Here is a 25,097-nt window from a genome sequence, read left to right as displayed (position 1 = left end):
CAGTAGCTCTACTGAAGAAAGATGCCATATATATCTGGATTCAAAGATGGTGTTTAAATTAGGTTACCTGAATCAGTATGTTTCATAATGCAGACATGATCATAGAGATGTTAAAAATCAAAACCTGTCAATTCATAATATTTCTTGGTAAAAAATCCATATAAAATAGCAACATTGCACTTGGTAAAGAGAGTAAATAAATATTCTTTTCATGGTAGACTTGGCAGTAGCAAGTCTAAGGATTCGTTTATCCACAAAGTGGTCTCAATTAAGGAAATCTTATCTTGAGAATATTCATTTTAATATAAAAGTGCCCTTGGAAAAAGGAAAACTAAAAAATTCACTTTACTCTATACAAATCATATCAATTAAACTTTAAAAGATTATGGTGAAAATAATTGTACATATATCGGGCACCATTAGGTCACTTTCAGCCACAAATTAAAATACAATATACAGATAAAGTGGTGAAAAATTACAAATGATGTAAAGAAAATTGTTCAAAAACTTCTGTAAAAGGTAACCATGTAGAAAGAATTGTTCATCTTGATGCCAGAAAAAAAAAACAAAAAAAAAAAAAAAACCCATTAAGACTAGGTAAAATTAGTCACGCGAAAATAATGTATGAAGGCACTCATTTTCAAAAAATTATCACATGGTATGTCTTCCTGATGCTAAAGAATATGCAGTCTTGTTTAATGGGTTCTGCATCTGATCAGAGAATAGTTCATTGGTAATGAGGTATATGAACACACTTTGTGGAAAAATACCAATATGTAAAAATACTGAGTTTGAAGTTAGCATGGAACAGTGAGTAGTTCAGTGATAGAAAAGACTTGTATGACTCTCCAATTAAAAATCTATTAAAAAGTGTAACTTGGGGCAAAAAGTTTAGAAAAAATAATTTGCTAAGGCTCACATGAAATTACTACCTCACCTCTACTCTCTACTATGTAACAAATATACTGGAACAAAACGTGACATTATGATTGGATGCCACTGTAATGTTATTACAGAAATGAATAATTAAATTGGTAGAGCACAAATGAACCCTTTCTCTCAAGGCGATGGTCATATGCTGATGAGAATCCATCTTTGCTTTCTTGTCTTATCTGACATTATTTAAATCTTGAAAATGAATCTGGGTAACATGACGGGTTTCCACTTCGCCAATAAAAGTTATCATAAATTTTTAACTGTTAAATTTACTGAAAATTAAAGGTTATCAAAATGTTCTAACAGCAGTCACAATATATAATAATATTTCCACAAACAACCACAACCTATATAATAATGTATACTTCATTTTAAAAATTTACATTGTACATATGTCATGTAGTAATATCCCGTATAACAGATTCAAATACATATTATTTTACACTCAACATTCGAACTAGTAAGAACAAAGTGCCACAACCAGCCTTCTGATTGGAAGCCACTTATTTGCTAAGAGCATGCCTAACTTCACAACACACTCTTCTTCAACCTTGAGTTCTGGGTCTCTCCTATTGCCACAACCATCTATAAGTTGGTTTGTTGCTCCAAGACATCACCAGCCAGAAAACACCACACCAATTTCACTGAGGTTTGAATGGATTTCATATGACCTAGCCTTTGATTGACAGTTTAGACAGTTCAAGATCTCTGTCCCATTTTGACCTCATATGTACATTGAATAAGAAGCACCAAACAAACAAAACAAAGCCCATGGCACTACAGCCCTTGAAGGGCCTTGGCCTACCAAGCGACCGCTGCTCAGCCCGAAGGCCTGCAGAGTACGAGGTTTTGTGTGGTCAGCACGACGAATCCTCTCGGTCATTATCCTTGGCTTTCTAGACCGGGGCCGCTATCTCACCGTCAGACAGCTCCTCAATTCTAATCACGTAGGCGGAGTGGACCTCGAACCAGCCCTCAGGTCCAGGTAAAAATCCCTGACCTAGCCAGGAATCAAACCCGGGGCCTCCGGGTAAGAGGCAGGTATGCTACCCCTACACCACGGGGCCAGAATATAAAAAGCACCATCACCATAAAATGAGAACAGGTACCATCACTGTACGTGGTAATAATATATTCACATCACCATGCTAGGTGAAAAATATTGAATCAAATCTTTGCTACGTAATCATATCAAATCAAGTATTTGCGATGAAAAAATCAAGTCGAGTGAAGCGAAGAGAAGTGCAGCCAAACAAGTGTAAATGAATACTGTTCACACTCTGAGTCCATGCATTAATCACTGAATCTGAATGCACAATGGAGAAAGAAGAATGAACAAAGAACCAATGAACACTGATACATGCTCACACAAGCTCTTTCCATGTGACGATAACATCACAAAAAGTTGACTGGTATTTACGCTCTCCCCAACCTATCTGCTAGCATCTATCAGTCAATGAAATCTCTTTCCAAATTCAAACCTTTTCCATGCTTTTTATTGACCATAGAGCAGCCAATACAAAGATAAGAGCTTTTCACCTGTCTTCCACACTGATGCATAACAATCTTTAGCTTGCATGTCTCGACTGCATCCTGGGTTTTCAAGCTACCTGTTGCAACCTTTTAAACTGACTTCAATCATCTGTCTTGATTTAGTCACTGTTTCCCATGTGACTCAATCTGGAGCAACCTTCACTTCTATACCCTATATATAGATTTTCACCCAAACTTAAAAGGTTTTACAAAATACAATAATCTACATGTTTGCATACTTCCTAACTCTAAATCCTTCTTATGATGCTATATTCTTATATATTAATGTAATAAAAATCAAATGATTTTCACTACTTTACATAACAAATTAATTTACGAAATTTTCCTAACCAAACAAATGTAGGGTTTGTACTCCTGTACAGTTACAAAAGGAAACAAAAGAAAAGAATTTGTGTAAAAATTAATGTGAATATGTAATAAATCAGAATTTGGCTTTATTTTACTAAACTGTACATACGAGAGTTGTAAATAAATTAGTGGCAATATTCATAATCATAGAACACAATATTTAATGAACTAACAAGGACAATTGCATTACATTTGTTTAATGTAATCACCCACAAAGTGACCTTTTGCCAAATGTCAAGAAGCCATTGGGGACCACTGATAAGATGTTCTCTGTTGATGACAGCGACAGAGCGCCCTACTGCACGGAGTACAGATGCCACGTCAGGAAATCGGCAGCCTCAGGGGGTTTCCTCCTGTCACAGGTGTAGAATATATGGGAAGTGGAGTGTGTTTATTGAAGACTTCATTTGTAAACCTTCCGTAGTACTTACTGTATGATAGAATATTTTATTTGTATTCCATTCAAGTACCTAACCTGTACAGTGTAAGAAATATTGTTGTGCATAGGTTGGTTGTAAATAGTAGATTTCAGTTCTGTATGTACTGGAAGTATCCAGAAAGTTATCACATGAATTTTTGAACAGGATGCCTTGCCTTTTGTTTGTTATGTATTCTAGAAAGTATTTTCTGACTATTCTGGAAATGGAAGATTCGCAATTGTATGTATTCGAGAAAGTATGTTGAAGTTCGCAACTGAAGTAGGAGTTGTGATTGGTGAATCTGGGCGACAGTAGGTGGGCTCATGCATTCTGATTGGCTATTCCAAGGCCAGGGTTTCCCTTATAAAGAGAGCGAGGCAGCATTTCGTGGTTTGACTTGGTCTGTCTGTGGTCTGTGATCAGTCTGTCTGGTTGCCCGAAGTTTTGACGTCTCGTTACCAGGATGGGCCACTTTGGGGTAAGCGCTCGATTTCTGTTCCACCTTCAAATTTCCGTAATGTTCGCTTGCTATTTCATATAAGAGTCTGCCATAACCTCACCTAGATTCGCCACTGAATTATGTCGGATGCCTTAGCTTTTCAGCTGGGCTTGCCTGTTTGTTTTCGAGGCATTCCCTGTTCCTTCTTGTGCTAAATATGTAAATTGTAGTTTAATATATTTACCTTGGGGTTTTGCCTCTGGTAGTTCCATGTCACTTGATGTACGCTAGAGTTTTTGAAAAGTATGTTTAACTTCACTGTAAATTGTAATAGTGTATTACGTTTCTTCTTACCTACTAAATTGCATTGTACAACTGGATTTGTAACTAGATGTATAGTTTGTTTGAATCTTTGAACTTATAGGAAGCTATTGTCAAAAAACGTATATTAATAGTTGGTATGTCTCAGCAGATCATGCAGGTTGTATTTTACTATCGTTATGTGTCGGTACCTTCCGCATGGCGGAATTTGTTCGGAATTTATTTGTAAAGTCCATTTGTAAATAATATTTTGAAAATTAAGGACCACGGTTGATTATTTCTGAAACTGCAACCTAAGCCATATCCATGCCCTCGGTTGGTTTCCCGCTCTGTCCCACCTTCCTGGTTTATTGTCATCTAGTTGGCCCTACTGATATTTACAAATGTTGTTATTGGCGGAGCTCTGCGTAGTTTCAGCCGATGTTTCACTAAGTGTGTAGTGGTTTCTGGTACTGTGCAATTACACTATCTTTCCTCCCTTTACTGTGTTTAGTGTTTTTTATTGTAACCACTGTAGTGTTGTTTACTGTAGCCGCTGAAGTAATGGTTACACCTCCAACTGCGGAAACAGGTTGAAGTTACAAGGACTCGTATCTGGTGGGCACGGAGGGTGTTCCAAGAACTCCCATTTCACCATTACAATAAGAGCTTGACATTGCTTGCAACATGACAACATGCATTGTCGTGCTACACGATAGGGCGATCATCTTACAATGAACGTGGATGTTTGCGCCACATAGCTGAACACACATGTCGCTCCAGAAATGGACAACAGTTGTCATTGGTGATGGTTTGTCCCCCAGACATAGCATGCATAAAAATAATACCCTCATAGTCATATGCCAAAATCAGCATAAGCTGCACCTGACTGGGTTGCTGTTGAAATTTCTGGGGATGTGGCAAACCTGGATGACAACATTCATTCGACTGACACTTTAATTCAGGCTCGTAGGCTCGTGCTCTCATCCCATCAATGGTGTCAATACGCTACAGAAATGTGTTTCCTTCCTTGCGGTATCTGTCAGGGTGGATGCCAGCCAGTGCTTACCGGTGCCATTTCTGTACATTGGGGAGTTGATGTGGAACCCAGCAGGATGCAATTTTCCTTATACAGTAGAGTCTCATTAATCCAAACTAATTGGGACCGAAGTCTGTTCGGATTACAAAGTTTTTGGATTAACTGGAAAATATTTTCTATTAATAATGTTAATGTTTTAGGTCCCCCTAACTACTTTTACGGTTTCCAGAGACGCCTAGGTGCCAGGATTTTCTCCCGAAGGAGTTCTTTTACGTGCCAGTAAATCTACTTACACGAACCTGACGTATTTGAGCACCTTCAAATACCACCGGACTGAGCCAGTAACAAACCTGCCAAGTAGAAAATAATTTCTACAATACAGTACAGTACATACTGTAATTTGAAATGTCCATTCTTTAGCAATTACATTAATAAAAACTGTATAAAATTACAGTCGGGTAGTTAAGAACCCCTAGAGGAGAAAACGACAATGAAAATTACATTAGTGAGTGGATGGAAGCTGACTGTCATCAATTACAAACAGACCAAGAAATTGTAGCTATGATGAGGAACAGAGTGACGACGAAGAAGACCACAATGAACAACTAGTGTCATATTCAGATGCCGCGGCTGCCTTAGAACTTGCTGTACGCTACGTCGAGCAACACTCCGCTATGCCCACTGATGTGATGTTTATGAGACGCTGGTTTAACACTGCATCTTCGAGTAGGTTCCAGTCGCTGCGGCAAAAGAAATTAACAGGATTTTTAAAGATAAACGACCAGTGATTGATGGTTTATGATCTGTAATTATGTCTACATTAAGTTATTCTAGTAAAAAATGACTAACAAATGCAGGTAAATCTTCATTCTATAATATGTTCTTTCATTTCATTAAGGAGATTTTAAAAATATTGAATGTTTCAGTTCAGATTAATTGGACTGTCGGATTAACGGAGTTCGGATTAACGGGACTCTAGTGTATTAAGACATTTTGTCAGTATGTGTTACACCATTTGATGACTGAGCCCAACCTCTTTGGATGAAATGAAATGGTGTATGGCTTTTAGTGCCGGGAGTGCCCAAGGACAAGTTCGGCTCGCCAGATGCAGGTCTTTTGATTTGACGCCCACAGGCGACCCACGCATCATGATGATAATGAAATGATGATGAAGACGACATATACACCCAGCCCCAGTGCCAGCAGAATTAACCAAATTATGGTTAAAATTCCTGACCCTGCCGGGAATCAAACCCAGGACCCCTGTGGCCAAAGGTCAGCACGCTAACCATTTAGCCATGGAGCCGGACACCTCTACAGATAATTCCCAGACAGTCCCTCGATGGTCTACGGAAATGAGACAACTCACGCTATCAATCTAATCTTGAGAACTGGAGGGCCAACCTGGGCGGTGTAAATCTGCAGTCTCATTCTGATCCGCACAAAACACCTTGAACCATTGTGTAACTGTCCTATATGATAATGCATTCTTGCCACAGGCTTCACATAATCTTTGGTAACATTCTGATGTATTTTTGCCGCAGGCAACCTCAATTTTAATCCACGAACACTGATCACCTATTTAAAATATGCTTTAGAGCAGTGAAATTGACACTCTTCACTAAATTGTCACGCAGCAACAACGCTCCCAGCTGGATGCCCATCAAATGCACACTACACATCGAACACAGCGCCACCTGACTACTCCCATGTTCTATTTGCGCATGCCCGATCCCCGGCGAGTGTCTGGACTACATTGCCACTACTTTACAGTCCTCGTATTATACGTTATGTCAAGATTAGCAATGTAATATCCACTGAAGAACCAAAATGTTTGTTATTATGGTTACACATTAGTAAACTCTTTGAGTGCTGGCAATAAATACTATTAATAAGACTGTGGATGTGATGCCTCATCCAGTGTTCCCTTGAGGTAACATAGTACACATTTCGCAGCCTGCCAATAACTGGCACCAAAACAGTCATTGAATTGACTTAAAACACTGGTTGCGTGTGATATGTCGGGGTGAATTCCAACAAACAGGTACATGAGTCCACCGATAAGCTTGCTATATGGCTGTTTCTCACCATCCTTGATGGTCAAGTGTTTGTCTTCGATGGCTTCATTCCTGGATCAAGTGGAGTGGAGACTGGGCGGCATGATGACATTCCAAAGCAATCAAGTATGTCCAAGATGTATCCATATTGACTCATGGTGATTGTTGAATCAGTGCAAGTGAAGAATTCAGTTCCCAAACTGTACAATATGTCACCCAAATCATTAATCTTTAAAGTCTTCTTCAGGAATCCGTAAAAGTCATCGATTCTTCTGAGGTTCTGACATATAAGAAGAAGAAAATCAGTAATGTTCTCTTGATAATAGATTATGAAACATCTGCTTGTTTGGGCTATATAGCTGGAATTACATTGATAGCATTTAAGCTTATAAATACTGGAATTGAATTATTTAATACTAATGTCGCAGTATGAACATTATAGAAAATATTTGGATTAGTGATATTAATTCTAAAGGATATCTTGAAATTTTTTTTTTTTTAATAAATTGGTGATTAAAAGTAATTAATTTCATTTTGGTGTGTGGTGGAATTATTATACGAGTATATAACAAATTCCAGCTTGTAAGTTTGAGAAGTTCCACCTTTCCACCATTTCAAAATCTTACAATTAATTAATTAGTTGGTACATGTTTTGTTTTTCATAGAAAACATCTTCAGCTGTGATCTTGATTTACTGTTAAAATATGCACAAAAACACAGGTTACATAAGTAACTATAATTAACTACTCATCTTAAAAACAGTTTGTCATTTACAAGATAAAAGGTCTAAATATCTAATGAGTCTTCATTTCTTCCTTCATTGTCACTATTTGGCATCTGTCGATGTGAAAGATGTGTCATTTGTTAAATACCACTTCAAAAATTATCCCAAGACAAAGGGATCTTAAAGTTCCTTGATAAGTGAATGAAACAGCAGTGTACAACTATGCAAATTTTAGTGACATTCAACACTTACAATTTATTAAAATTCGTATCCACCTTATTCAATACATTAAAATGTTGTTAAGATGAAATTACAACATATATTTTATCAGAACTAGTTTCAACGCCTTATTTTGCGTCATCATCAGCTGAAATACATTCTAAGAAATATTTGGCAAACATATAAGTTTATCTACGTCACATAAAACAAATTTTAAAAACATATTGATGATTTAAAAACATGTTGTAATTAAACTATTTTCCAAGTCCATATTATCTAAGACTTGCAAGTATTAAACTTTGAATTTATAAAATCCGATGTAAGACAGTTTACATTATCGTGGGTTTAACAAAAACAACCACTGAAAACACAATCTTAAAAAACATTAGCTCTGTTTGACACTTTATAAAAGAATTTTCATGTAGAACCGTATTAAAACTAATTCAATAAAGTCTTCAAGCTGTTATATTGTAGCAATCGTAGTAAGGTGGAAAATGAGAAGCCGGTGCTTTAAGATGTTAACAATTATCTCATTCCCAGTTCAATGCGGACCTGAAATAATAGGAAACTAGTAAGCTATCGCTTAACTGAAAACGTAAAATTTACGTCTTATAACATAAACATTTATGTGGCTCACCTCATATGATCGCTGTCCTTGCGAAGCACCGAATAGCTAAGCGAGCCTTGTTGTGTTAGCAATCAAGTGTCCAAGGTTAGTTTGGGTCAAAGAGGGGCGGCAACCTGTTGGAGCTCCGGAGGGCGTGATCGTGAAAGGTAGCACGTAAAGCTATTGTGCATAATATGAAATACTGTCCTATTGTCTGGTATATGTACATTTTACAGAAACTCAACAAGAAAATCAAAAAGAATATTTGATTTTTTGGAAATTTCATTTAAATTAAAGTTTGGATTAAAATACTGATCCAAGTGTATATAACAGCCCTCCGTAACATCCAGCAAACTACCTTTCCCTAAGCTCTCCAAAATATCAATGTCCTGTTCTGTGGATGTGAATTTACGTTTTAGATCATGTACATGTTGGCCAACTGCTGAAAATCTGTTATATTTTATTGCATTAATATGTTCAGTGTATCTAATTTTAAAACTTCGTCCTGTTTGGCCAAGATATGTACAACTACAGTCATTGCATTTAAATCTATATACTCCCAATTTGGTATAAGGGTTCGATCTATTAACTGAAGTTGCATTGTGCAATACAATTGTATTATTATGAGTACGAAATGAAACCTTCATGTTATGTTTCTTGAAAATGTTAATAAACTTATAAATATCCTTGTTATGAATAAAAGTTGTGAATGATTTATGATTGGGTTTGTCCTTGACCAAAGTGGTTTGAAAGGGAAATCTAAACTTGTTAATAATATGTTCAATAAAGCATTCACTAAAACCATTAGCCCTAGCTATTGAACGTATTATATTGAGTACTTTTTTCAAATTAGCTTTTGTCATGGGAATCTTAAAAGCCCGTTCTACTAAACTATTGTATGTCGATCTTTTTTACCCTGTGCGTGTTCTGAGTCCTGTCTAATAGTGACTGCTGTTTGTGTAGGCTTTCTAAAAATGCTATACTCAAAAGCAGAACCCAATCTGTTAATTTTTAGGTCAAGGAAATTAATTGATTTATTACTTTCTGACTCCAACGTAAACTTAATCTGCAGGTCAATATTATTAAGTACCTCTAGAGCAGCCTTTGCATCTTCAACCCTTTCGTCCAAAATTACTAAAGTATCATCAACAAATATAGCCCAAAACAGAATATTATCAAAAACTTTGTCGTTCTCCATCATGTATGTTTCCAATGAATCCGGATAAATCTCCACCAAGATACAAAGATAAGAAGATTGTATTTTCAGTGGTTGTTTTTGTTAAACCCACGATAATATAAACTGTCTTACATCGGATTTTATCAATTCAAAGTTTAATACTTGCAAGTCTTAGATAATATGGACTTGGAAATAGTTTAATTACAACATGTTTTTAAATCATCAATATGTTTTTAAAATTTGTTTTATGTGACGTAGATAAACTTATATGTTTGCCAAATATTTCCTAGAATGTATTTCAGCTGATGATGACGCAAAATAAGGCGTTGAAACTAGTTCTGATAAAATATATGTTGTAATTTCATCTTAACAACATTTTAATGTATTGAATAAGGTGGATACGAATTTTAATAAATTGTAATCTTGGTTCAATATGGACGAATTATGAAATTTATCTACTTAATTCAACACTTGACGTTAATGGAAACGGGGGAATTTTTTTGTTATATGAAATGGAGTGATTGTGTTCGAGATGGAAAGCAACTCCCTATGATGTTTTTGTATCCAAATCTGGAATGGAGAATGTAATTTTGAAGTTCAGTAACGAAAGAGATCTGGCTGTCATATTTAATAGGACCTTAAATTTACTCACTATCTGACACCCCCCCACAGCTGTCTCACACTAGGCCTCCTACTGCATTCAAAGCTGGTTTCTTCCTAATGTTGTATTTGTGTGTGCTGGCAAGGTCTGAATGCTTGGTGGAGGGAGGGGGAGCAACAACTGCAGAAGGAGGTGGAGGGGAAATGTTTTGTCTAAGTGGGGGGGGAAATTCTTCCTTCTGTAACCTATTTCATTAATGAGACCAAGTATGTTTAATAAGGGAGGTACTGAATCAAATAAAGGATTCCTATTTTCTGTGTTGTCATTCAGATTATGTTTATTATTACAGAACTTGGCCAGGAAAATAAATAGGTTCTGGATTGTATTCATCAGGCACCCTTTCTGCACTCTTTTTATAACCTCCAGATCTTGTTCTATAGAGGTATGTGTATGTCCGGACTCTTCCATGTAGATACTCATTGTAGAGAATTTTCGGTGTTTACTGGCATTCATGCTCCCATACATCTAGTTGCAAAGTCTCATCTGGTTTGTTCAACATACGAAGCTCCACAACAAACACAATTAAGTCTGTAAACACCTGAATCTGTATAACTACTGTTTTTTGGGTTAACTCTGCTGTGGTTAAAAAATGGCATTCATATTACGGATGGAGTACGCCATTTAGACTTTCCCTTTTTTAAACACGTTTGCTATTTGTAAAATTCGGGGATTATTATATAAGAAAACAGCAAAGCCAGATGTTTTACTTGTGTCCGGGGTTAATTCTGAAAAAAAGTTTGCTCTTTACCTTACTTACGATTTTATTGATGAACTTAACATCAAAACCATTGAGTGTGGCTACATTACATAAATATTTCAACTCTTTGGAATGCTCTTCTTTAGAAACGGGCAATTTAAAAGCTCGATATACTGTACTACAATAAGCTGCTTTCTTGTTCCTAGCTGGATGCATAGAGTTACATTTAATTGTGATGGGTGAATGTGTCGATTTCCTGTGTACTTCATAGACAAAATTCTCTTGGTCTCTCGTAAGAGTGACAACTAAAAAGTTTTTTACCTCATCTTTAACAGTGAACTTGATGTTTTTATGTAACGAATTAAGATATTGGAGAATATCATGGCTATTGTTTTTCCTCTGGTCAATGACGATAAACCTGTTATCAATAAATTTCAACCAGCTAAAATCCTGGAGGAGTGTCAAGTGGTGAGTAAACTTAAGGTGTTATTGAACACAACAGCCAGATCACTTTCATTATCAAGCTTTAAACTTTCATTCTCCTTTCCACATTTGGACAAAACAACATCATACGGAGTTGCTTTCCATCTCGAACAGAATCAGTCCATTTCATCTGACAAGAAAATTCCCCTTTACCATTCACATCAAGTGTTGAATGTCACTAAAATTTGCATAGTTGTACACTGCTGTTTCATTTATTTATTTATTTATTAAGAAACTTTAAGATCCTTTTGTCTTGAGATCTGCTTGCTATGTTATGAACCTGCATGTATTTGTAATTGCGAAAGTGTAAAGTGTTAAATGTGAGGAAAGGAATGTTAAGGATGGCACAAACACCCAGTCCTCAGGCCAGGGATATTAATCATTTGCAATTAAAAACCCCTGAACGGGCCAGGAAACAACGCCGGGACCACTGGGTGACAGGCAGACGCGTTGCCCCCTACACCATGGGGCCGGACTTGTCTTGAGATAATTTTCCAAATGGTATTTTACGAATAACATGTCCTTCATATGAAGAGATGTCAAATAATGATAAAGAAAAAAAAAAGCCTCTTTAGATTTTAGACCTTTTATCTTGTCAAGGGTAAGTTGTTTTTAATAGGAGTGGTTAATTGTAGTTACTTATGTAACCTGTGTTTTTGTGCATATGTGAACTGTAAATCAAGATCACAGCTAAAGATGTTTTCTATGAAAATGAATCATGTACCGACTAATTTTGAAATAAATTAATATTATTTTAATCTAAGAAAAATCATAAGATATTAAAGTGGTGGAAAGGGAAAACTTCTCAAACTTGCAAGTTAGAATTTGCTATTTATAAGTTGGTGATCTCGACAAATTGCTTGTTGTAACCAGTGATGGTGATATTATAAATGTTGTTAATTTCTGTTTTGAAATTAGCAGTCGAAAGAGGGATGTTGAGGACTCTGTAAATTAAACTATAAAATGTATCTTTTTTTCTGGTTGCCTGGATGTTGAGAAATGCTGTCTTATTTTGTTGCAACTTTGAAAAAATGTAACAAATTATTGACTTCAATATGTAGTTCTAATGAGTTTAAATGATAAAACAACGTCTTTTCTTTGATGATATGATGGTCAATTATAGTTAAAATTTCATCCTCATGTCTAGTCCAGAAAATGATTCCTTGAAATTTATTTATGATCTTGGCATGCTCCTGATTATTAAGATAAATATCGGCTAGATTACCAGAAGCAGAAGATCCCATGAGACTGTCATGTTTGTAAATAGTATTATTAAAAGAAAAATAGTTGCTGTCAAGGATAAAGGAGAATCATAAAACTGTTTATTTCAATTTTACTCAGTTTACTAAAATTGTTGAGAAATTTTTCAATTAGTTGAATAGTTTCACCTACGAGTATATTCCAATATATGTTGGTAATGTCATAAGAATGAATGGAAAAATGAGGTTGTAATTTAATATATATATATTTTTTTTTTATTACAAAACTTTATGATGTTCTTGACTGAAGTCTTAGCTGCAAAATGATAATGTTTGTTTAGAAATTTTTGAATAAATTAGTTCTGTAAGTGAGGCTGTTCCTACAATTGGTAATAAGTCTGATGGGTATGCCTGTCTTATGTATCTTACGGAGTGCTCTTGCAGTTAGTAGTACCAGTTTCCTGTTCTTTTACCAAAAAGTGAGAATTTTTGTATTTTTTTGAGCTGCTTTTGGATGGTGTTAGTGGGATCTTCCTTGACAAGAAAAAATTATCTGTGAAGAAATGCTTTGTCTTCTTAATGTATTCAATTTTATCCATGATTACTGTAATTTTGCATTTCTCTGTCTTGGTAATTATTAAATTGTTCTTGTTTTTTGCTATAAGGTGTTAAATTTCTTGATAGCTATTGAGTTATTACTATTGTCCTGTTGTTTGTAAATGTTATGAAGTTTGTTTTTAATGGTATGTCTAAATGCATCCTGCTTGTTTGATGGCAGCTGAATAATGGCACATTCCGTCTCTACTGTGGTTGTTATGATGTCACATTTTTTGGAGGAAAGATTCCAATTATGTTTAGGCCCTTAGCTTAGGATGTTGGTTTCATCATCCATTAAAATGGTACCTATTGAAAATATCTTTTATGAAGGGATGAAAAATAACAGCATTGTCTCCTGGTTTAGGTGACATTTTTTTTGAGCAAGGTTATGTTTAGTAATCTTTTTCTAATATTTTGTTAAAATTATTTTGTTTGTTGTGTAAACTCATATTCAGGAAATATATTTTATAAAAACTTGATATCATTTTTTAATTCACATTGTGTTGATTGTTTGCAAAACTTTCTTGGCCCTTGGAGTATCAATATTTCTCTTCTGAATTGATTCTAAGTATCTGGGTACTAAACTATTAACTAGAGAGTGTTTTAGGAAAGATATGTCTTTATCTACGGTATTTTTGTTATTCTAATTTTGAGATACAAATAATGATTGGCAAGTTTTTGTGTTTGGTGAGCATTTACATTGCAGTTTATGAAATATTCTTATTGTTCCATACTGAATGTCATTAAATTTCATTTCCCCTTGTCCAACTCTTGCCAGGTCGGGGTGTTGATGGCACTTCTCCACCATTTCCTCCCCTTCAACCGCTCCTCTTCACTAATTGTATTCCAGTCTTCTTTTTCTTATATTGTTCTTGACAGAGTTCATCCACCTTGCTTTGGACCTCCCTCTTGCCCTCTTTCCTTCTGTCTTAGCCTCCAACACTTGTTTTGGTATCCTTCCCTCCTCCATCCTCACAACATGTCCAAACCATCTCAATTTCTTCTTCTCCATGCTATCACTCAGTTTTTATACCCCCATTTATTTTTTGACCTTAACATTTCTTACACTGTCTCTCCATATCTTCCCTACCATACTTCATCTCATTGGCCTGAATTTTACTCTCATTTCTTGCTGTCAAGTCCAAGTCTCAACAATGCTGTAAATTTTGTACATTATCTATTTACATTTCGTAGAAACTTATCTGTTCTACACCAGGTTCGGTAGAAAGTATGTCCCACTTGTACCCTTCTGCTGATCTCCTTATCCAACCTTGCATCTTGCATTATTTCACTTTCCAAATATTTGAAGTATTCAACAACCTCAAGGTTTTGTCCCCTGATATTAATGATTCCTTCTCTTTCTCCTCTTGTCATCACCACTGTTTTGCTCTTCCTCACACTGACTTTCATACCATATTTCTCAATATTGTCATTTAAAGCCTCTAGTTGGATTAGCACTTCTGTATTTTTTACTCCACACATCACTATGTCATCTGCAAACAATATTTTTATATCCCCTCCATACCTTGCCTTTGTTTCCTTCAGAATTGCATCCATAACCATTATAACATAAACACATACTGAATATATATCATATACAAATTCCCTTGAAAAAGGAAGAGTTAAAGTTATATTTTATAAAGTTATATTTTTGTCCTAGAAGCTGATGTTCTCAAATCTCATCTTTGTTGCCAAATGTAATTATTTGTACTGCACCATTATGAGCCTTGGCTCAGGTGCCTCTTTTGAAATAAAAAAAAATCCACCTTATTCAATATACCTATATCATATCTATTAAACTTTAATGGATTATGATTTATTTATTTATTCATATCAGAAGCATTAATACTATAAATACATATATACTCTTACTGAATTATATAGATTATATACAAATTCACACTTATAAGAAAAAGTCTATACTACTTTTGCCCAGAAATTGGCGACATCCAGTGCATTTTCTGTTGCCTGAAGTAGATCTTGTACTGTGCATGTTTTAGGGCACTTACTACATTGCAACAAATGAGACGTCGTCTGGATTGCACCACACTCACACAATGATGACTCGATGTTGAAACCCCACTTCTGCAGGTTGCTTTTACATCTTGTCACGCCTGCCCGTAATCTTTTCAGTGATCTCCAAGTACTCCATTTATCCATGTGACCAGGTGGTAATTCTTCACTTGGTGTCAACCATTCTTCGGAGCAAGTGCAGCTTGCGCGCCACATATCGATTCGGAATTGCTGAGGTGTCCCATTAAGAGCCTCTGTTGTTCTGAGGAAACTTTTCCTTGATTTGAGTCTTGGAGTAACTGACCTGTATCCATACAGAGGGTGAGCTTCAGATGTTTCCACCTTCTTCCTCTCGTTTTTTGCTGCAACCTCTCAGTGGATATCAGGAGGGGCAATACCAACAAGACTATACAATTTGTTCAACGGAGTAGGTTTTAGACAGCCGGTAATGATGTGACAGATATCGTTTAGAGCAACATCTACCTTCCTGGCGTGACTTGACTTGTACCATACTGGGGATTCATGGTATATGTTTCAGCCTTCTTAGGCCACAAATTAAAATACAATGACAGATAAAATGGTGAAGAAAAAAGCAAATGATGTAAAGAAAATTGTTTAAAAAACTTTCATAGAAAAGTAGTCATGCAGAAAGAATTGTTCATCTTGATGCAAAAAAAAAAAAATCCATATGTTATATAGATAATACAAAATAATAAGAATATGAGATTCATAAACTGTAAAATCCAGGTTGTCAAGAGGTATGTTAAGCTAAATTTCACTGACGTGAAACATAAAATATGTTATGATTGTATGCAACACAAAATCATTTAACTGTCCATTATTCATAGATATGTGAAATAGTTTTGGTGAATGAAAATCCACAGCCTGTTTCCAATCATTCAACTAGGTCAGAATAGTTATGGTAAATGCAGAATGTGGCCAAATGCTGTAAAAGTAAGTATATTTGATGTTTAAAAGACAAATATATATCAGTGTATTTTTCTAATGTATGATAAAATGCAAAATTGTGTACAAAATGCAAAACATGTGTGTTTCTGCAAAATAAAAGCAAAAATAAATCTTTATGGCAATTTCTTGTGTACAAGAAGAATATATCCCTGTGTTATACCTTCAGTAGACTTCAAATCAGAAGGTTGGCAGTGTTGAAATTTGTTGTTTGTTAAAATGCCAGCAAGAGCTTCTGATGACATAAGTTCGCATACACCAGCACTCAAAAATATTTTTTGGGTAGAATTTATTTGAAATTCTTTTAAGAAAAGTTTGAATCTCAAAATCTCAATTACCAACATAAACACACGTATATTTGTAATTGATTTAATATTAACACAACTCTTATTTAAACATAACTACCTTCAATAAAATAATAAGATGGAAGATTCAAAACTTTGATTTTCTTCTCTGAAATAAAAACTTCCTCACATGGCTGGAGAAATTCTTTGGAAATTCTTGTTGAAATATCCAATTTTGAGGTAAATTCTTTCTTCTGTGTGGTATCGTGACATTCTAGAATAGCCTTGATGAAGATGAAGATGGAAGAATACATCAGTACAAAAAAACATTATCAGATGATAAGAGCAGCACATCTTTGTGGCATAGAATCCACAAGCTTTTGCAAATATACAGATGGTATAAGATTGGTCCATTCCTCAATGGGTGAGTTGGCTGTGCGGTTAGGGGCGTTCAGCTTTGAGCTTGCATCCGGAAAGTGGTGGGTTCGAACCCCACTATAGGTAGCCCTAAAGATGATTTTCCGTGGTTTCCCATTTTCATACCAGGCAAATGCTGAGACTGTGCCTCTATGAAGGCCATGGCCTCTTCCTTCCCATTCCTAGCCCTTTCCTGTTCCATCATCATCATAAGACCTATCTGTGTTGGTGCAACGTAAAGCAAGCTTTACAACAACAAAAAATGGTCCATTCCTCTTTTAAAGTGGCAAAGAACTGGTCCCTATTTGAGTAATGCCTGCAATGTACAGTACACATCGGTCCAGTTTCTCCCAGATATGTTCAGTGAGGTTCAGGTCTGGGATTTGCCATGGCCAGTCCAAAACTTTGATTTTTTTCTCTGAAATAAAAACTTCCTCACATGGCTGGAGAAATTCTTTGGATCATTGTCTTGTTGAAATATCGAATTTTGAGGTAAATTCCTTCTTCTGTGTAATATTGTGACATTCTAGAATAGCCTTGATGACCATGTACATTGTATTATATGTAGAATATCACGATATATACACCAGTCCATTACGCCTTCTATTCACATGAGAGTACCAACTCCATGTCTAGAAAACCAAGCCCATTGTTGATCAACGAATATACCCGATACCATCAGACGAGATGAGTTTGATCTTACTTGCATCACTTTAGACCTTCGACCAATCTTTACTCTTCCATGTGACATACTTCTTCGTAATCTCTAACGTGGCCTTTCTATTCTTTGTACTTATCAGTGGCTTTCTTGCAGTTCATGTACTATCTAAATCAGCAACTGCTAAACAGTGTTTTACTGTTCAAACATGAAAATCTAGTCCATAGTATTCTTGTAAACAATCCCTGATTTCCATTGTAGACTTGTTGGAATCAGTAACTGATAGGGGCCGATGAAATAGAGTTTAGGTCGTTTTAAACAACAAGCATTATCATCAGTAACTGATTGCTTCCAAATTATTCTATCCCTCGGTACGGCTGTTTTAAGGGCCGACCCAACCTGGGTTCATCGTATACACTTCTTGCTGTTGACGTTGATACCATACATTTATTAGCAGTTGAATATCCCAAGCTCCCTAGCAAAATTAGATTGGGCCCTTCTTTTAATACATTTAAGGCAACCTGTCTTAGATTTGCAGAATTTTCCTCCTGTTTTGGTATGTTCATAACAACCTTTAAAAGTTTAAAAGCTATATAAATATAATGGATTCCCATTTTATCATAATATACTATTAGATATTTCATAAAATACTCATGAACCAGAACAAAATGTGTTTCTATGGATACTAGTTAAACATACCTACATCTTAGGCATGTGACAATAGTAACATGATACTAGACACTGCATAACTCAGCTGAGGGCTTTGTATTGCTGTGTCTACTGTACACGTGAACAGTGCTGACAAATGACAATACGTAGCTAGAAAATAATTTTGAGCGCTATTGTATTATCTTGAATAGTGATATTTTTTCACTGATGGTGATGGTTGTCCATGATTTCCCATTCCCATCCTTGCGTCACTAAAAACTTTCAGTGTGTTACTGCTGCATTAAACCACTAAATAAAAATATATATACATAATTTGTGCAAATGACAATACGTAGCTAGAAAATAATTTTGAGCGCTATTGTATTATCTTGAATAGTGATATTTTTTCACTGATGGTGATGGTTGTCCATGATTTCCCATTCCCATTCTTGCGTCACTAAAAACTTTCAGTGTGTTACTGCGGCATTAAACCACTAAATAAAAATATGTATATATATATATATATATATATACATAATTTGTGTTTTAATGGACATGCTCCAGTGACAAAGTAAAATTACTGATTTCTAAATGCATGTACACTCAGCCACAAAAATATTTCTTGATTTTACACTGAAAATTGTTGAAAATCCACCAGTTCATACGTTGATATTTTAATATCTAAATATCCATTCAAAAATATTACTTCTATTGTAAAACACTAAAAAATACTAAATTAATAATCCTAGAAAATGCTAAATGTAATTTTTTTAAAAGCTAAATTCTTAGTTTTAAAATTATCAAATCTACCATTTCTTAATATCACAAATGGAAATAAAAGTTGGCATAATATTAATTTATAGGCAATGATGTAAAGAAAAAAAGCCAACCACACCCAGGCGACTAGAGTGGGACATTGATGATGATGATGTCAAAATACCATGAGAATTTGTTTTTTTTTTAAATCAATATAATCTAAATCACCCCACTTCCACTAATGTCTGAAAACATTACAACATATGACAATTTTTGACAGCATTCTTGTCCCCAGTAAAATGAGAACGAAGTAAGAGTATGACAAACAAAGCAGCAGAAGTAACAGTTCTTATAACTGTTGCAGTAATCCCTCATGGCGGTTAATGAAATAGAATGATATATCAGAATCAGCCAAACAAGTATGCTCTCCTTTCTTCACAGTCACAGATTCGATCCATTGTACATCAAATTATATTAAGAAATGCATAGCAATTATTTTTTCACAATCATTCTGAATATAAGAAGCCATTGTGGATCAGGCAACAGTGCATCGGCCTCTCACTGCTGGGTTCTGTGGTTCAAATCCCAGTCACTCCATGTGAGATTTGTGCTGGACAAAGCGGAGGCGGGACATGTTTTTCTCTGGGTACTCCGGTTTTCTCTGTCATCTTTCATTCCAGCAACACTCTCCAATATCATTGCATTTCATCTGTCAGTCATTAATCATTGTCCCAGATGAGTGCAACAGACCTCGGCAGCCAACACAGTTCCTATCCTCGCCGCAAGATGGGTGCTTCATTCATTCTATCCCTGACCCGGTTAATGATTGGAAAACAGGTTGTAATACCAATATAAATGGTCTGTTATTGGACATTATAAATTTTCCAGCTAACTCATTATTGGTTGCCAGCGTTTCGCCCTCGTGCGCTAGGGTGGGCTCATCAGTTGGTACCTAGCACACCTACCAATACGCTGGCTAGTGCATACCGTGGAGGCCACTGCACAGGCTACTTGGAGCCACTGGCAGTGCCAATGCACTAAGAGACTTTGTCTCATTACCAAAAATTGATGCCTATAGGAATCAACATCTATATCAAAACAGGTTGTAGCTTTTCATTCATTCTGGTGTTTTCAGCAAGGCTGTGGTTTTTTTGGGGAGGTACTGCTTACCAATAATACAACTTTTAAAAATAATGGGACTGTAATGTTAATTGGCATAATATGAATTCCTGAGCAATACAAAACCCACACTAGATTTTGTCAGGTTGAATAGTGTCAGTGGAACATCTATACATGCTCTAGTATTATTGGACAGCACATCATTGGCCATAATTTCATTCATTGTATACTGAATGGGCCAATAGACAGGCATTTCTTTAGATGTACAGTGTTGAGTTGCCAGTTATTCCCTATCTTGTGTCTGGGCGAGTGGATAATGCGACAGCCACCTAACCCTTATAGCTACTCAGTTATGTCATGGTGTCAGCTAGTCTACGATAAGCTTCCATAGAGTGTACAGCACAATTGCTTCTTATACAGCAGTAATTTATTGGTTTAGTGCATTTCATTGTTTCTGAATTAGGTATTGAACAGTGTATTTTCATGTGCTGTAGAATTAAGCACGAATCTGCTAGGAGAGTGTGAAGAGAATTCCCCAAACAATTTCTTGGAGAACTAGTGCTATTGCATTATTTTTAATGAACATTGTGAATAAATTAAAAACTGTTGATTCAGTGCTAAACAACAACAAAAAGAGTTAAACAACCAATACCAAGTGAGTTGCCATGTGGTTAAGGTCATGTAGCTGTGAGCTTGAATTCGAGATATGGTGGATTCGAATCCCACCTTTGGCATCCATGAAGATGGTTTTCCATGATTTCCCACTTACATACGAAGCAAAGGCTGGGGCTGTATCTTAATTAAATCCACAACCACTAGCTTCCAAATCCTAGCCCTTTCCCATCCATGAATCACCGAAAACCTTTGATGTGTTAGTGCAAATTTAAACCAGTGGCCAGAAAGAAAAGCACTTTCTTAACTCATGAAAAAATTCAGGATATTTGTGAAACACTTGAGCAATCACCCTCATAATCTTTAATGAAATTGGCACAGCAAACTGAGGCTTCATATTCTTCTGCACAGCAAGCAGCAAGAAAACTGAAATTTAAGCCTTACAAAGTTGCAGAAGTGCAAATTTTATGCCCAAGAGAATCAGCTGTAAGAAAACATTCTTCAGTCTGTCAGCAATGATCAATTCAATCCTGAATTAATGCTGTTTTGTGATGAGGCATGGTTTCATTTGCATGGTCATGTACATTTACATAATAATGTTTATTATTGGTCACGTAAGAATCCAAGATGAATTTGTAAAACTCCAGGAACTGAGTTCTGCAGACATCAGGGAAATAAACGGAGATCAGGAGTGGAGGGGTTCTAATGAGGGTAGGGTTGAGGCTCTCCTCATGGCTGACTCAATTGTCAGGCATGTGGAGAAAAGAGAACCAGGGTAGAGTTTCATCCAGGAATCAGGTTAAGGCAGATCTTGAGGAAAATAGAAATGATGGAGGAGGAGAAAGAAAAGGTGGTAATTTTTCATATTGGTACCAACAATGCAAGGCAAGCAGGAATTGGTACATTACTAACATAGTTGGAGATGTTTGGGATCTGGTTACAGAAGCATGAAAGAATTTTAAGGAAGCAGAGATTGTTATCAGTGGGATACTGTGTAGGAGGGATACTAAATGGAGTGTAATTGGAAATATAAATGAGACTATGGAATGGGTATGTGGGAAATTGGGAGTGTGATTTGTAGATCCAAATGGGTGGGTTAGAGATAGGATCTACACGCAGATGGCCTTCACTTACACAACAATGGTACATGTACTTAAGAGGTTTGTTTGGAAGAATTATAGGGAGGTACATTCAGGGAAACGGGGTAGACCAGGAAGCGGTGACGGCAGTATAGGAATCATGAAGTTGAGTAAAGATGACATAAAATTGAAACAGACTTTCAACGTATTAGGTCCTGTTACGTACATGTAGTACGTGTTGAAGAGATGTTAAGTACAGAACAAAAATGGCCAGCCGGACACCAGTGGGATCCGAACCCACAACCTCCCGATTTTGCGTCAGTTGCTCTACCAATTGAGCTATGGTGGCCTAGGCCATCTTTGTTCTGTTTGAAAGGATCTGAGCTACAGGTCTGGCACTGCTGCTAGCACACTGTAGAGTGCGTTTAAGTCGCCTGTTGTGGGGCATGTCAATGAATATTGAATTTTCACGACTGCATTGTAATAGAAACAGACTTTCAACGTATTAGGTCGTGTTACGTACATGTAGTACGTGTTGAAGAGATGTTAAGTACAGAACAAAAATGGCCAGCCGGACACCAGTGGGATCCGAACCCACAACCTGTACTTAACATCTCTTCAACACGTACTACATGTACGTAACATGACCTAATACGTTGAAAGTCTGTTTCGATTACAATGCGGTCGTGAAAATTCAATATTCATTGACATGCCCCACAACGGGTGACTTAAACGCACTCTACAGTGTGCTAGCAGCAGTGCCAGACCTGTACCTCAGATCCTTTCAAACAGAACAAAGATGGCCTAGGCCATCATAGCTCAATTGGTAGAGCAACCGACGCAAAATTGGGAGGTTGTGGGTTCGGATCCCACTGGTGTCCGGCTGGCCATTTTTGTTCTGTACTTAACATCTCTTCAACACGTACTACATGTACGTAACACGACCTAATATGTTGAAAGTCTGTTTCGATTACAATTTGGTCGTGAAAATTCAATATTCAATGACATAAAATTGTGGTATAAAATTCTAGAAGTATTAAAAAAAAAAATAATGATAATAAGTAATCTGATAGATGGATATTTACCACATATTTTAATAGGAATTGAATCATGACTGAGAAGTGATTTTATGGAACCAGAGTGTTTATCGTAGAGACAGGTTACGAACAATCGAAGGGGGAGTATTTATACTGGTGAAAGAAGAATTAGCAAGCTACGAAAAAGTTAAGGATGAGGAACATGAAATTCTAGCTGTAAGACTCATCTTTAAAGACAGTAGACAACTTGATGTTTTAGGGGTGTACAGACCTGGCAAGGCTGGCATGATGCTGACGCAGAATTATTTGATAAGATAATCAGCTACATGGGAAAAGGTATGGAAAGGAACGTGATTGTAGCGGGTGATTGTAGTGAACGATACTGAGAAGAATATTATTGTAGCGGGTGATCTGAACTTGCCAAGTGATAACTGGGAAGGAAATGCGAATGACAGAAAGCATGACCAACAAATGGTGAATAAGTTATTATGGGAATGACAACTGATCAGAAAATCAAGGAACCAACTAGAGGGAAAAATACTCTAGATGTGGTGCTCTATAGGAAAACTGAAAATATAGATGGTATAAGTGATCATGAAGCTGTCTTTGTCAGAGTTAAAAAAGAAGTGTGTTAGAAAGGAATGTTGTAAAAGTAGGACTACTAGGCAATACCATATGGCTGATAAGACAGGAATGGGGAAATTTTTAAAAAGCAAATATGAGCAATAGAAAATAGTAAATAAAAATGTAAACAGTCTGCAGGATGGGTTTAAAGCAATTGTTGAGGAGTGTAAAAACAGATATGTACCTTTAAAAGTGGTAAGGAATAGTAATGACTCATCATATTATAACAGGGAAATAAAGAGATTAAGAAAGAACACATGGTATCAGAAGAGGAAGAGCCATAAAGTAATGAGATTCAGCTGGGAAGGAAAGCTTAAGACTATGATCGACTTCATAATCACCGATAGAAAAGCGGTTCAGTATATTACAGATGTTAAAGTCATACCCAGGGAGTGCCCAGATAGCGACCATCAGCTATTAATCGCTGACCTAAAATATGTTCATGTGCCCAAAATTAAACAAAAGAAAATGCCAAAGATTAAGACATGGCTGTTGAAGGTTGTTGAAGGATATGGAGAAGGAAGGAAACTATGAAGTGAGGATAACAGCCAAACTACCCAAAACTGAGAAAGGGGGAGTAGAAGAAGAATGGTCCTTATTCAAAGAAACCCTTGTAAAAGAAGCCATGGAAATCTGCGAAAAAAACAAGTGTCACACCAAAAGAGAAGGAAACACCTTAGTGGAATGACCGAGTGAAGACAGCAGTAAAAGATAGAAATATACTGAAAAGAAAATCTGACCACGAAAAACAGAAAACAAATGATAGACAAAATGAAAAAGAAATTGAGCACCTAGTCACAGGAATACAGGAAAAAGAAACTAGCTGTATAAAGACTGATCCAGGAAGAAAAGGAAAAGTGTTGGGATGACTTTACTGCAAGGGTAGAGGAAGATGTCGAAGAAGTACGAAACTACTAAACAAGGTAGTAAACAGTAAAAGAAGTGAATATATAAACATCCTTGCACTGGAAACGGATGATGGTAGCTTAATACGAACAGGGGAAGGGACCGGGAATGAAATGAAGAAGTACTTCAGCATGCTGTTAAATAGAGATGGTGGCAACACCACCACCAATGACTGTAATATAGTTGAAGCCAAAAACAATGAATACCTATTAACATGGCTTGAGGTAGAAACAGCACTAAAGAGCATGCAGAATGGGAAATCCCCAGGGTTTGATGATCTCAGCTCAGACATGATATAGGCAACCGGAATACCAGGCTTAAATTGGCTATATAGAGTGTTATCAGTGATTTGGAAAGGAAACAAAATCCCAGAAAATTGGAGTAAAGAAGTCATCATTACATTGTTCAAACTGGGCAACTGATGAAAATGTGGAAATTACAAAGGCATCACGTTGTTGTCACACACACTGAAGCTGCTGGAAAAGATCACAGAAATGAGACTTAGGAAGATAAAGGAACCTT

General features: G+C 36.3%; 1 protein-coding gene and 1 non-coding gene across 2 annotated transcripts in view; one reads left to right on the top strand and one right to left on the bottom strand.

Annotated features, from left to right (window-relative positions):
- The window catches only part of LOC136875912 (uncharacterized), a 159,446-nt gene that overhangs the window by 108,741 nt on the left and 25,608 nt on the right, over positions 1-25,097 (top strand). The gene's annotated exons all lie outside the window — the stretch shown is intronic.
- On the bottom strand, positions 22,281-22,357 carry TRNAL-CAA (transfer RNA leucine (anticodon CAA)). Its single transcript has one exon. It is a non-coding gene; the product is annotated as a tRNA-Leu (tRNA).

Source organism: Anabrus simplex, chromosome 6, assembly GCF_040414725.1.
Source record: "Anabrus simplex isolate iqAnaSimp1 chromosome 6, ASM4041472v1, whole genome shotgun sequence".
Taxonomy (NCBI): domain Eukaryota; kingdom Metazoa; phylum Arthropoda; class Insecta; order Orthoptera; family Tettigoniidae; genus Anabrus; species Anabrus simplex.
Note: the sequence above shows the minus strand (reverse complement) of the source record. Positions and strands in the feature narration are given on the sequence as shown.